Genomic DNA, 13,697 nt, shown 5'->3' with positions numbered 1-13,697 from the left:
ACATAGATGAATAACACTCAGATAATTATTCACGTGTATTAACATTTCATGAGTTTCGTCCAGTAATACTGCAAATGAATGGTTGGAAAGCAACATTCAAAGATTAAACGCAAACTTAACCTTTCACTCGAAAACCCAATTCTAGGATAGTGTTCTCACTACCTTCTTTTATACCATAGTACCTTGAATGTGGATTTGAGATATGCCATTCTTTAGAAATGAAAATAACAGAACACTTAGGTTTAAATTTGATTCATATTTCTTCATTATGTATTGAATAGGGCTTTAGTTTCAGTTTTAGTTTCATTTCAGTCTTGAGTGTAGCACAGGCAGTCTAGAAATTTGTCAAGCAATAATGGGAACGGCAGATGCTGGAGAATTCCAAGATAATGAAATGTGAGGTGGGACGAACACAGCAGGCCAAGCAGCATCTCAGGAGCACAAAAGCTGACGTTTCGGGCCTAGACCCTTCATCAGAGAGGGGGATGGGGTGAGGGTTCTGGAATAAATAGGGAGAGAGGGGGAGGCGGACCGAAGATGGAGAGAAAAGAAGATAGGTGGAGAGGAGAGTATAGGTGGGCAGGTAGGGAGGGGATAAGTCAGTCCAGGGAAGACGGACAGGTCAAGGTGGTGGGATGAGGTTAGTAGGTAGGAGATGGAGGTGCGGCTTGGGGTGGGAGGAAGGGATGGGTGAGAGGAAGAACAGGTTAGGGAGGCAGAGACAGGTTGGGCTGGTTTTGGGATGCAGTGCGGGGAGGGGAAGAGCTGGGCTGGTTGTGTGGTGCAAGGGGGGGGGGGGGGGAGAAGAGAGAGAGGAGGAGATTTTGAAGCTGGTGAAGTCCACATTGATACCATTGGGCTGCAGGGTTCCCAGGTGGAATATGAGTTGCTGTTCCTACAACCTTCGGGTGGCATCATTGTGGCACTGCAGGAGGCCCATGATGGACATGTCATCTAAAGAATGGGAGGGGGAGTTGAAATGGTTTGCGACTGGGAGGTGCAGTTATCCCCCCAAGATGACTTTCCATATTAAGCAGAGGTTCACCTGCACATCTGCCAATGTGGTACACTGTATCCATTGTACCCGGTGTGGCTTCCTCTATATTGGGGAAACCAAGCGGAGGCTTGGGGACTGCTTTGCGGAACACCTCCGCTCGGATCACAATAAACAACTGCACCTCCGGTCGCGAACCATTTCAACTCCCCCTCCCATTCTTTAGATGACATGTCCATCATGGGCCTCCTGCAGTGCCACAATGATGCCACCCGAAGGTTGCAGGAGCAGCAACTCACATTCCCCTTGGGAACCCTGCAGCCCAATGGTATCAATGTGGACTTCACCAGCTTCAAAATCTCCCCTTCCCGCACCGCATCCCAAAACCAGCCCAGTTCGCCCCCTCCCCCCACTGCACCACACAACCAGCCCAGCTCTTCCCCTCCCCCCACTGCACCCCAAAACCAGCCCAGCCTGTCTCTGCCTCCCTAACCTGTTCTTCCTCTCACCCATCCCTTCCTCCCACCCCAAGCCGCACCTCCACCTCCTACCTACTAACCTCATCCCACCTCCTTGACCTGTCCGTCTTCCCTAGACTGACCTATCCCCTCCCTACCTATACTCTACTCTCCACCTATCTTCTTTCTCTCCATCTTCAGTCTGCCTCCCCCTCTCTCCCTATTTATTCCAGAACCCTCAACCCCATCCCCCTCTCTGAAGAAGGGCCTAGGCCCGAAACGTCAGCTTTTGTGCTCCGGAGATGCTGCTTGGCCTGCTGTGTTCATCCAGCTTCACACTTTATTATCTTAGAAATTTGTCAATATGTTTTAAATGTGGCCTTTAAAATGTTCTCGCTGAACTTGTTTCAGTGAACATTCAAAATAGAAGTAGGCCTTTTAGTCCTTCCAGCCTGCTCATTCAGACAATAAGATCCTGGTTGACTTGTCTGTACTCCAAACTCCACATTCCCATTACTACTCAAAAGCATTTCATTCCCTTGCTTAAGAATCTACCTCTGCCTTAAAAACATTCATTCAATGTCCCAAATCCTACCACCTTGAGGCACAGAATTCCAAATTCACACAACCTTACAAAACATTCCCCCCTCATCTCTATCATAATAGGGTAAATGTTAACTTTTCAACAGCACACCTTAGTTGTGGATTTACCTACAAAATTAAGTGTCCTTACTGGGTCCATTTTTTCAGTGACCAGTGGTGTTCCACAGGGATCTGTTCTGGGACCTCTGCTCTTTGTAATCTTTATAAATGACTTGGATGAGGAAGTGGAAGCGTGGGTAAGTAAGTTTGCTGATGACATGAAGGTTGGAGTAGTTGTGGACAGCCTGGAGGTTCTGTTGTATAAAATCCATAGTGTGGAAACAGATCATTCTGCCTAACAGCATCTTACACATTTCAATCGAGTCAGCCACTGCAGCAAGTCCGATCTGTCCAACCTATCCTCACAGTAACCCAACCATTCGAGGTATAAACCTAGTCAGTGTCCTTTGAACACCTCCAATGCATTTACACCATTCCTTAAATAAGGAGATCACAATTGTAAATGAGATGTATTCTCACCAACATTCTGAACTATAATATTCTCTTTTGTTCAATTTTTCTCACAATAAAGGCAAGTTTGCCTTCCTGATTGTATGGAGTATCTGCATACTAACCTTTCACAATGCAAGCAAGGGGTATGAGAAAACCTTGGCTGGCAGGGTCAAGGAAAACTCCAAGGCTTTCTATACCGATGTGAGGAACAGGAGGATGGCCAGAGTGACAGGAGGGCCAATCAGGGAGAGAGAACTTGTGTGCAGAGTCAGGGGAGATAGGGGAGGTCCTGAATGAATACACTGCTTCAGTATTCATCTGAGAGGGGGACCTTGATATTTGGGAGGACAGCATGATACAGGCAGATATGCTCAAACAGGTTGATCTTAGGAAGGAAGATATGCTAGAAATTTTGAAAGACATTCAGCCAGATGAGATGTACCCAAGGTTACTACAGCAAGCGAAGGAAGAAATTACCACCCCAATGATCTTTGTGTCCTCACAGTCCACAGGAGTAGTACCAGAAAATTGGAGGGTGGCAAATGCCATTCCCTTGTCCAAGAAAGGGAAGGGGGATAATCCTGGAAATTACAGAGTGGTCAGTCTGTCTCCTGTGGTGGGCAAATTATTGGAGAGGATTCTGAGAGACAGTATTTATGATTATTTGGAAAAGCACAGTTTGATTAGAAATAGTCAGCATGGCTTTTAGAGGGGCAGGTCATGCCTCAAGCCTTAAATGAATTCTTTGAGAATGTGACAAAACACACCGATGAAGGTAGAGCAGTGCATATGGCACGTATGGACTTTAACAAGGCATTCGATAAGGTTCACATGGTTAGCTCAATCAGAAAGTAAGGAGGCACAGGATTCAGGGAACTTTGGCTGCCTGGATACAAAACTGGCTGTCCAAAAGAAGACAGTGGGTGGTAATAGATGGGAAGTATTCAGCCTGGAGCTCAGTGACCAGTGGTGTTCCACAGGGATCTGTTCTGGGACCTCTGCTCTTTGTAATCTTTATAAATGACTTGGATGAGGAAGTGGAAATGTGGGTAAGTTTGCTGATGACACGAAGGTTGGAAGAGTTGTGGACAGCCTGGAGGTTCTGTTGTAGGTTGCAACGGACATTGACAGGATGCAGAGCTGGGCAAAGAAGTGGCAGATGGAATTCAACCCAGAAAAGTGTGAAGTGATTCATTTTGGAAGGTCGAATTTGAATGCAGGATACAGGGTTAATGGTAGGATTCTCAGCAGTGTGGAGGAAGGAGGATCTTGGGGTCCACGTCCATGTCCCTCAAAGTCGCTACCCAAGTTGATAGGGTTGTTAAGACAACATATGGCGTGTTGGTTTTCATCGGCAGGGAAATTAAGTCTAAGAGCTGTGAGGCTATGCTGCTGCTCTACAGAATTCTGATTAGACCACACTAGGGATGTGTGTGTTCAGTTCTGGTCACCTCATTATAGGAAGGATGTGGAAGCTTTAGAGAGAGCGCAGAGGAGATTTACCAGGATTCTGCCTGGGCAGGTCTTATGAGGAAAGGTTGAGGGGGATAGGGCTTTTTTTCATTGGAGCGAAGGAGGATGAGAAGTGACTTGATAGAGGCGTACAAGATGATGAGGCCACGGATAGCCAGAGACTTAGTCAGGGCGTTAATGATTATTACGAGGGGGCATAATTTTAAGGTGACTGGGGATAGGTTCTTCACAGAGTGAGTGGTGGGCTTGAGGAATGCGCTGCTAGCAGTGGTAGTGGAGTCAGATACTTTAGAGGCTTTTAAGGAACTCTTGGATAGGCTCATGGAGGATAATAAGATGAAGGGTAGGCTGATCCTATTAGGACAACAGGTCAGCACATCAGAGGCTCTCTCAAGAAGGGTCTAGGCCCGAAACGTCAGCTTTTGTGCTCCAGAGATGCTGCTTGGCCTGCTGTGTTCATCCAGCTTCACACTTTATTATCTTGGATTCTCCAGCATCTGCAGTTCCCATTATCTCTGATACAATTTCCTACCCATTTGTGTATGTTACCCTCTACTCTGAGCTCCTCCTTTACATAAAAAGCTTTAATGTAGTAACATTCCAAATGCTTTCTAGATAACAAAGAACAGTACAGCAATGGCTCCTCTTTATTCACAGCACAGCATAATTTAAAGCATTCCAATCGATTGGTTAAACAGGATTTCTCTTTCAAAAAGAACCATGCTGATTTTTGACTATTACCTTGTTTCTGGCATTTAGAAAAGCTCAATCTCTTAAATTATTCATTTTTAGCTATGACATGTGTCAGTCTGACTGGTCTGTAGTTTCCTGTTTTCTGCCTCTTTCCCAAGTGAATAGAGGGTTACATTTGCTACTTTTCAGTTCAATGGAAACTCTTCACAGAATCTACTAAATTTCAAAAAAATTAAGATCAATGCATCTTCTACTCATTAGCCACTCTTTGAAAAATCAACAGGACATAAGACTTAATCTGTTACTACAACAGTTTGCTTAGTACTGCTCTTTCTTCATCCTCCAAAGTAATAGGTATCACTGAACTAGAGCAACTTAGAAAGACAGGGATAGGAGAGAGAAAAGCACTGGACTGATGCCTAGTGGTATGTACTATGACAGAGCAAGACAGGTAGAAACAAGTTTTTTAGAAAGGTAGAACCATCTTTAAAGTCAGGAAACGTGCTTCTCTCTAGTTTAAAACAAGTCATTCATTCAGAAGTATGAAGGCCTGTAGCAGCAGCTGGTTGGATAGTTGGTCTGCAAGGCAGTGTGATGCCAACATCACGAGTTCAATTCTTAAACAGAGGTCACCGTAAAGGTCCCACCTTTTCAACTCTGTACCTTGCCCAAAGCAAGGTGACCATCAGGTTAAACCAATGCCAGCTGAACAGTCCTCTGGGACAATGCCAACGATCATATCACAGTTTAAAAGTCTCCGAAACAATCACAGAGGAGGAAATTAAGCTCTGAACGGCTGAATGTCAATAAGAGAAAACCTCCAGAAACTGAAGGCTTTGGAAGAGTAGCTTGAGGAACGCATATTAGGAAATAAGTGAACAATTCAGCAGATTAAAGGGTCTCAGGAAGAAACTAACCAAAGGTATAGTATCAAGTGAATATAAAGATTTGCCAAAACGAATCACTAACAGCCATTCCCATTAAACAATTTTAAAGTGAATACAGCAAGACACTTCATGAAAGTTTATCAATAAATTTCTATTCAGGGTAAATGGTGTGAATCTTCATTTCTTCTCTCTGTAATAAAGACATTTTCAAACAGTTACTTACAGTACGAGGTAGTTTTTTTTCATTTTCTGTAATAAACTTACATGTTCTTTTGCTCGAGGTGAGGTGCCAGAAGACTGGAGGTTGGCTAATGTGATGCCATTATTAAACAAAAGTGACAAGGTACAGCTAGGGAACTATAGACAGGTGAGCCTGACATCATTGGTGGGTTCATTGTTGAAGGGGTTTCTGAGGGACAGGATTTACATGTATTTCAAAAGGCAGGGACAGATTAGGGAGAGTCGACATGTCTTTGTGCAATGAAAATTGTGTCTCACTAACTTGACTGAGTTTTCCGAAAAGACAAAGCATGCCGATGAAGGCAGAGCGGTAGACATTGTCTATACAAACTTCAGCAAGGCTTTCAGCAAGCTTCTGCATGGTAGACTGCGCAGCACGGTTAGATGACAAGGAATACAGGGAGAGCTAGACATTTGGATACAATATTGGCCTGACAGTTGGAGACAGTAGTGGAGGATTGTTTTCAGACTGGAGGCCTATGACCAGTGTGCCCCAAGAATCAGTGCTGGGACCACTGCTTTTTAATCATTTACATAAATGGTTTGGATGTGAAAATAAGGCGTATGGTTGTTAACTTTGCAGATGACACCCAAAATTGGTGGCGTAGCAGTGTAGTGTAGGAGTTTACCTCAGAGTACAAGAGGCCCTTGATCAAGTGGGGCAATGGGCTGAGGAGTGGCAGATTATTCGTTTAATTTAGATAAATGAGAGATTTGGGTAAGGCAAATTGGGCCAGACATATACACTAAATGGTAGAGTCCTGAGGAGTACTGCTGAATTTAGGAAAAAACCTTGGAGTGCAGGTTCATGGTTCCATGAGCGGACAGTCGCAGGTAGACAAGGGGATGAATGCGGCATTTGATATGCTTGCCTTTATTGGCCAGTGCATTGAATATAGGCATTGGGATATCATGTTGCTTCTGTACAGCATGTTGGTTAAGCCATTTTTGGGACACCTCATTCAAATCTGGTTCACCCTCCAAAGGGAAGACATTGTTAAACTTCATGCAAATCTTTTCTGAACCCTTTGATTTTGTCACAGTTGGAGGGGTTGGGCTATTCAGAGGCTGAATAGGCTGGGGCTATTTTATCCAGATCATTGGAGGCTGAGGGGCGGCCTTACAGAGGTTTATAAAACCATGACAGACATGCATAGCGTGAATAGCCACGGTCTTTTCCCCAGGGTAGGGGAAACCAAAACTAGAGGGCATTGGTTTAAGGTGGGAAGGGAAAGATTTGAAGGGGCCTAAGGGGCAACATTTTCATGCAGAGGATGGTGGATGTATGGAATTAGCTGCCAGAGGACATGGTGTAGTCTGGTGCAAATACATTTACAAGGCAGCTAGATGAATACATGAATAGAAACAGTTTAGAAGAATAAAGGCTAAATGTTGGTAAATGGGATTAGATTAATTTAGGATATCTGGTCAGCATGGTCTGTTTCTGTGCTGTACAACTCTATGATTAAGTGCATTGGCAGTCTCGTGAATTTTTCTAAAAATCACTTGTGGGATGTGGGCAATGCTGGTTGGCCAGTTGTTGCACGTTCCTAGATGCCCTTGACAAAGAGGCAGCAAGCTGACCTCTTGAACTGTTGCAGTCCACAGCCACCTGAAAAGAAAGGAATTCCAGGCTTTTAACCCAGTGACAGTGAAGGAACGCTGACACATTTCATGTCAGGATGGTAAGCAGTTTGGAGTAGAACTTATTGGTGTTCCCATGTATCTGTTGCCCTTGTCCTTCAAGATGGAAGTAGTTAAGAGTTTGGAAAGGTGTTGACTGAGGATTTTCGGTGAATATCTGCAACGCATCTTGTAGATCGCACATACTGCCAAGACTGAGCATCAGTGGAGGGGGGAGTGGCTGCTTGTAGACGTCATGCTAATCAAGAAAGCTGGTTTTGCCCTGGATGGTGTCAAACTTGTTGTGTGGGGAGTATTCCATCACATTCATGCCTTGCGCCTTGACTATGACGGACAAGCTTTGGGGAGCCAGAAAGTAAGTTACTTGCCACAGTATTCCTAGCCTCTGACCTTCTCTTATAACCATGTTTACGAACCAAGACCAACTATGGTCTGTCAAGACAGGTCTAACTCAGACTTGTCCAATATTACTATCAGCTGAAAACATACCAAATTGTTTAAGTATTTAATATTGTCTAATATTCCAAACAGTTTAAACTATAAATATCTTTCTGTTCATAAGTAGACATAACATTTATTGATGACCTTCTGACAGTTAGTCAATAAGATTTTTAAACAAGTTTATTTGCTAATTTCAGAGGGTATCAAGAATAAAATACATCATGTAAAACTAGAGCTTAATGTAAGCCAATCCAGAGGCTTGAATGGGGATCACGGGCAATGTTGCAGGATAAAGACCCTAGGTTTTTTAAAAAGACGTTGTGGATACATTTATACTGCTGCACAGTAAGCAGGAAATATTTGTACTAAAAGTTGCATATTGAGTAGGGTCATGTTGCCTTTAGAAGTGTACCTAGGTCACAAGTTCTGGGAATTCCTTCTTGCTACATCCTCCATCTGTACTTATGAACACCATCCTCTCTCATATATTGGTGCTCCCTTTTCATCAACAGGTTTCCCATACACGACAGCAGGAAGTACTGAGGTGGGAGGAAGAAGACAGAAGGCATACAAAAACAGAGGCAATGGAAGGAATTCTGAGAGGAATACTGCCTAGCCAGCGATGCCCTCATCCCAATTTTAAAAAATACCTTCCCACCAACTCATGTTGCCCTTTAGTGCAAACAATGGCAAAGTCAGCTTCTTTGCTTGACAGCAAGTCAGAAATTACTCAGAAGTTCCTTCAACTTAACATTAGAATGTCATCTTATTCAACTGTAGCCAAAAATTAGGTCCTTTTCGCCAGGATCCTACTTCATCTCCCAGTTGCCCATTCAGGTTGAACTTGCTTACTTGTTTGAACTAGAGACGAAAGGTCTTCAACCCGAAATGATGTATGAATTTCACCACTGCTGTCAAAAAGTTGTACAGCCAACCATCTTGAAGAGGACCTAAACAAGGTTAAAATGAAAACTGCATCCCAGTTTATAAAGAGAACATTTACCGTACATCGGCATTTTTAAAAAATCCTAAATCAACATATTCCATTCCTTGCTCAGTTGGACACTTATCTTTGAAATGCTTAAATATTATCTAATACACCAAGTAGTGAGTAATGAGAGAGGGCAGCATCATTCCTGATGCATAAAAACAGACAGGATGGCACACGATAGGGAAGATGATCTTTGGGACTGTATAGGATAACAAGTGAAAATGACAAAAAGGGAATTCTAATTCATCATCCAAAGACCCTGAACAGTAATAAAATTAACTGTACACATTCTCACAGAACATTCATGTGCTGACTAGATCTTCTTGCTGAAACCTGTGGCAAAGCACCTCAAGCTTTAAGTAGATAGGTGGGTACATCTCATGGACATTTGGCTCATTGTAGAGATTGCATTAAGCTTACAAACATTCCACTGTGCCTAAAATGGGTAATATAGTGGCTCAGTGGTTAACATTGCCCCTGGTGCTTTGAGGCAGCACTGATTTAATTCCAGCCTTGGGTGATTGTCGAAGGAGTCTGCATGCTCACCCTGGGACTGCAGGGATTTCTGCCGGGTGCTCCTATATTTTCCCTAGTGAGGTAGGCTGGCTATGCTAAATTACCCAGTGTCCAGGGATATGCAGGCTAGCCATGGTAACTGTACAGTTATGAAGATAGAGTGGGGAGCTTGGTCTGGGTGGGATGCTCTTCAGAGGATCAGTGTAGACTCGATGGGCCAAATGACGACTTTCCACACTGTAGGGATTCTATAATTCTACGACAATCTGGGAAAGGAAGGAGTGGACAATACTATATTTTCTTTCAAACTTTAATAGTCACAAGTATTATAACATAGGCCATCAAGGATACTTTGTTACTTTTCTTGTTCACGAACAGACCATATGACACAGAGAAATTAAGCCCTTCAGCCCATCAAGTCTGCTGTACCATTCAATGAGATCATGGTTGACCTGATTAGTGAACTCCACTTTCCAACTTTCCCAATAAATTTTGATTTCCTTTCTCATTACCTATCAATCCCAGCCTCTGTAGTAGAGTTCCCCAGAAAATACCAAGAAATTCCTCATCTGGGTCTTACATGGGTGAACATCAACATTTTTGGCTGATCAATCCAGTCATACCCTTTCATGTCAACAGCATGGATCAAAGTAAACTTTATCATAACAGGCTGTCATCATTATCAATCCAAAATGTGGCAAATACAATGTATTAGCATTATGTACTGCATGATAACAGGTTATATGTATGCATCACTGATTGCCAATTTTAAGTAAAAATGAGAATTACTAAATCCCCAAACTTTTTAAGTGTAGAACTCCCATAATCAAAATACAAGTAACAGAATTGTAATTAGAGATAGAGATAATGGGAACTGCAGATGCTGGAGAATCCAAGATAACAAAGTGTGGGGCTGGATGAACACGGCAGGACAAGCAGCATCTTAGAAACACAAAAGCTGACGTTTCGGGCCTAGACCCGAAACATCAGCTTTTGTGCTCCTAAGATGCTGCTTGGCCTGTGTTCATCCAGCTGCACACTTGTGTTACAAGCAACAGAATGTCTCGTTATTCTGGTCTAAAGCACTGGTAACCATGTACTGACCAGACGGTTTTAAAAATAGTTGTCAATGATAGCTAGTTCATTCATGACAACTATTCCTTCTCTACAAGGTTGGAAAGCTGGTTCAGTAACTTGAATGCTTGCGTTTGTTTTACCGGCCTGATGAAAATAGTGATGCAACAAGTCCAGTTTATTGAATGCTTGTAGATGAGGTTTGTCGTGACTTGAACATGGAGAACCAGCCATTGCTCGCAGTAAAGTTGTTGACATCCACCTTCTTCGTGAAGCTTTCAGCTTATCCACAAAAATCATCTTTTTTGTTAATGCTGTGCTTGCATCAGCTTTAACTGTATTATTATCCAAAATGAACGCTTTCTCCAATTCCAGATTTTTTTTGCAAGTCACATATTTTGGTGTTAGCATTCCACTCTCATTGTTTAATTATTTCGGACATTCTTTATCAAACTACACAGTATTAGGTCTGACACTGCCGTAGGAAGACGCAAATTCAATACCCTTCAAATTCTTGTACTTGCTTCAAGTTCTTTAAAGTCAAGCTATCTTTCTTCAGCAACATTAGCAACAGCAATAACCAAATCATGTACTTTTTTCATCTGCAGCTTGTGCTTCAATCTCAATAGGATTAGAGCACTGTTTTATTTTCCTTTTACAATGTTTTTCTATTTGAAACATTAAACTCCAAAGATGTCAAAACGAACGGATTGTTTCGAATAGAAGATTTTAGGAAAGGAACAAAGACTGCTTAGAGAGTCACAGAGCAAGGAAACACAGTCTTTAGTCCAACTCATCTGTGCCGACCAGACCTTTCAATCTGACCTAGTCCTATTTGCCTGTATTTGGCAGATATCCCTCTAAACCTCCCCTTTATCATATAACCATCCAGATGCCATTTAAATGGTGTAACTGTACCTGATTCCACCACTTCCTCTAGCAGTTTGCCCCATACACACACCACCTTTCACGTGAAAAAGTTACTTCAGGTCCTTTCTAAATCTTTTCCCTCTTACCTTTAACTTATATTCTCTAGTTTTGAACTCCCCCACTCATCCTATATTCACCTGATCCAACTTGACAACCTCGAGATCTCACCAAGCTTCCAATTCTAGCTTGCTGAGAAACCTAATTACTTTATTATTCAAGGCACACTAACAGCTGCCTTGGCCCTGTGGTCTTGGATTCGCTGCCTTAGCCTCTTAAATGCTTTCTGTGATTAATCTTTTGGTCAGATATCTTAATATCTCTCCACTTATTTTGATTTAATCATGGTATGTGGAGCATCAATAGCTAGGCCAGTATTTATAGTCCATCTCCAACTGCCTAGACGGCAGTTAAGAGTCAAATTGAGGGTCTGCAGTCACATGTAGGCCAAACCAGGTATGGATGGTAGACTTCCTTATCTAGAAAGTTGACAGACGTTAGTGAACTAGATGGGTTTTTCCTGACAAATCAGTAACGGTTTCATGGCCATCATTTGATTCTTTCCCGATAATTGGATGCAAGTTCCACCATCTGCCTCAGAAAATTCAAACCCAGGTCCCCGGAACATCACCTGGGTCTCTGGATTAATAGTCTAATGACAATACCTCTAGGACTTCACCTATGCTGGTTCAACATTAAACTTAGTTTAATAACCCTTGTGAGAGACAGCCCAAAATGTCATTACGCATTAAAAAGAACAGGACTGCACTGCTTAGAATTGGGGTGGAGGAGGTTTATTTGAGGCATTAAAAGGGCGTATTTGAGTTGAAATAATGTGTAGGATAAGGAAAGGGCAGGAGGATTGCACTAAGTCGTGGTGCTTATCTGGAGAGCACACATAGATATGAGTCAAATAGGCTTTGTCTGCATCATGACAACTCTGATTAAATTATTGCTTCTACGTTACAACTAATTGGCATTTACAAATGAAACTTTTAAAGTTTGAGATATGAAACAGATTTCCTTAAAATCATTTTAATTTAACTTCAAAACACAATCTCAATTAATGGAGTAATCATTAGAAAAATGCTTCAATTGTTATGGAGATCAAAAGCATGCATCACCACCCAACATCAGTTAAATCAAACGTTTCAGTCTGGAGGTCACAGAGTTAATAATCCACTGTTTTCTTCTAGCTAGAATTATGGATTATTTACAGGAGACAGCAATTCAGCTTGTCATATCTACGGTGGCTCTCCGCAGGAGAAGCTCATCTACTGCCACTCCGCCACCTTCTTGCCACGATTGCCATTCTTCGTCAGATAATAATCCAGTTCCTTCACGAATGCCTCAACAGAACCGGCTTCCACCACATATACAGCTACTGCATTTTAGATCCTAACTGCACACTACGCAAAAATGCTGTTCCTCATAGTGTGCATTTACCTTAACCCAATGCCCTCTGGTCCTCAATCTTCGATCCTTCTACCAAGGGCACGTTATCTCCTCTGTCCAAACCCTTCATTATGTTCAGTATTTCCATCAAATCTCCTCTCAAATGTTTTCCTCTTCTCCTATCTACATAACTGAAATTCTTCATGCACAAGCCGTTCATGTGAAACATTTCTGCACTGTATTGCTTTTACATCCATCCAGACGCAATGGTCTAGTTCAGGCTTCAGTGTTTTGGACAACCTAATATAACATCCTTGTCCTAGCACCACCTAGACTCAATGATCAATTATAAACACACAGCATTCTAAGCTTCATTAACCGTCCTGTTTTTCAATGATTCTATGCATAATTGCATCCAGGTTGCTACTGATTCAGCATTGCGTCCATTATCTCATCCTGACTCTCTGCATTCTTCCCACCAAAATGAATCACTTGACACTTCTCCGCTCTAAATTTCATCTGCTATTTTCCACTCATTCCACCAATGTCTGTGTTCTGCCTCACTGCAGCCTTCTCACAACTGACTGTACTTCTAATTTTGTACTGTATAAAAATTTTGAAAATATGCCATAATGATGCAGGGTCTGCGCATGTGCACGCGCATGCACGTATCTATCTATCAAGAACAGCAGGGTCCCAGAGTTGATGCCTGGGAACTCCTCTACAAACTTTCCTCCAGTATGAAAAATGTGATTAATACTATTTTGTGTCACTCTGCCAATTTTCTCCCTGTTATTCAATGAGTCATAACTTTGTTCACAAGTCTATTATGTGGCATTTAATTGCTCTCAAAGTGCCTTTTTTCATTG

At 42.4% G+C, this 13,697-nt stretch overlaps 1 protein-coding gene across 14 annotated transcripts in view; it reads right to left on the bottom strand.

The window, feature by feature from the left end:
• Window positions 1–13,697, bottom strand: part of kmt2ca (lysine (K)-specific methyltransferase 2Ca) — a 489,348-nt gene that overhangs the window by 384,162 nt on the left and 91,489 nt on the right. Inside the window, exon 1 of one of the 14 annotated variants that reach the window (XM_059639819.1) lies at window positions 8,778–8,796. The exons of the other annotated variants lie outside the window; for them this stretch is intronic. The gene's annotated coding sequence lies outside the window, so the exon portion shown is untranslated. Of the gene's footprint in view, window positions 1–8,777; window positions 8,797–13,697 lie in introns of those variants that run through there. 14 annotated transcript variants of the gene reach the window in all.

Source organism: Stegostoma tigrinum, chromosome 2 (assembly GCF_030684315.1).
Source record: "Stegostoma tigrinum isolate sSteTig4 chromosome 2, sSteTig4.hap1, whole genome shotgun sequence".
NCBI lineage: Eukaryota > Metazoa > Chordata > Chondrichthyes > Orectolobiformes > Stegostomatidae > Stegostoma > Stegostoma tigrinum.
Note: the sequence above shows the minus strand (reverse complement) of the source record. Positions and strands in the feature narration are given on the sequence as shown.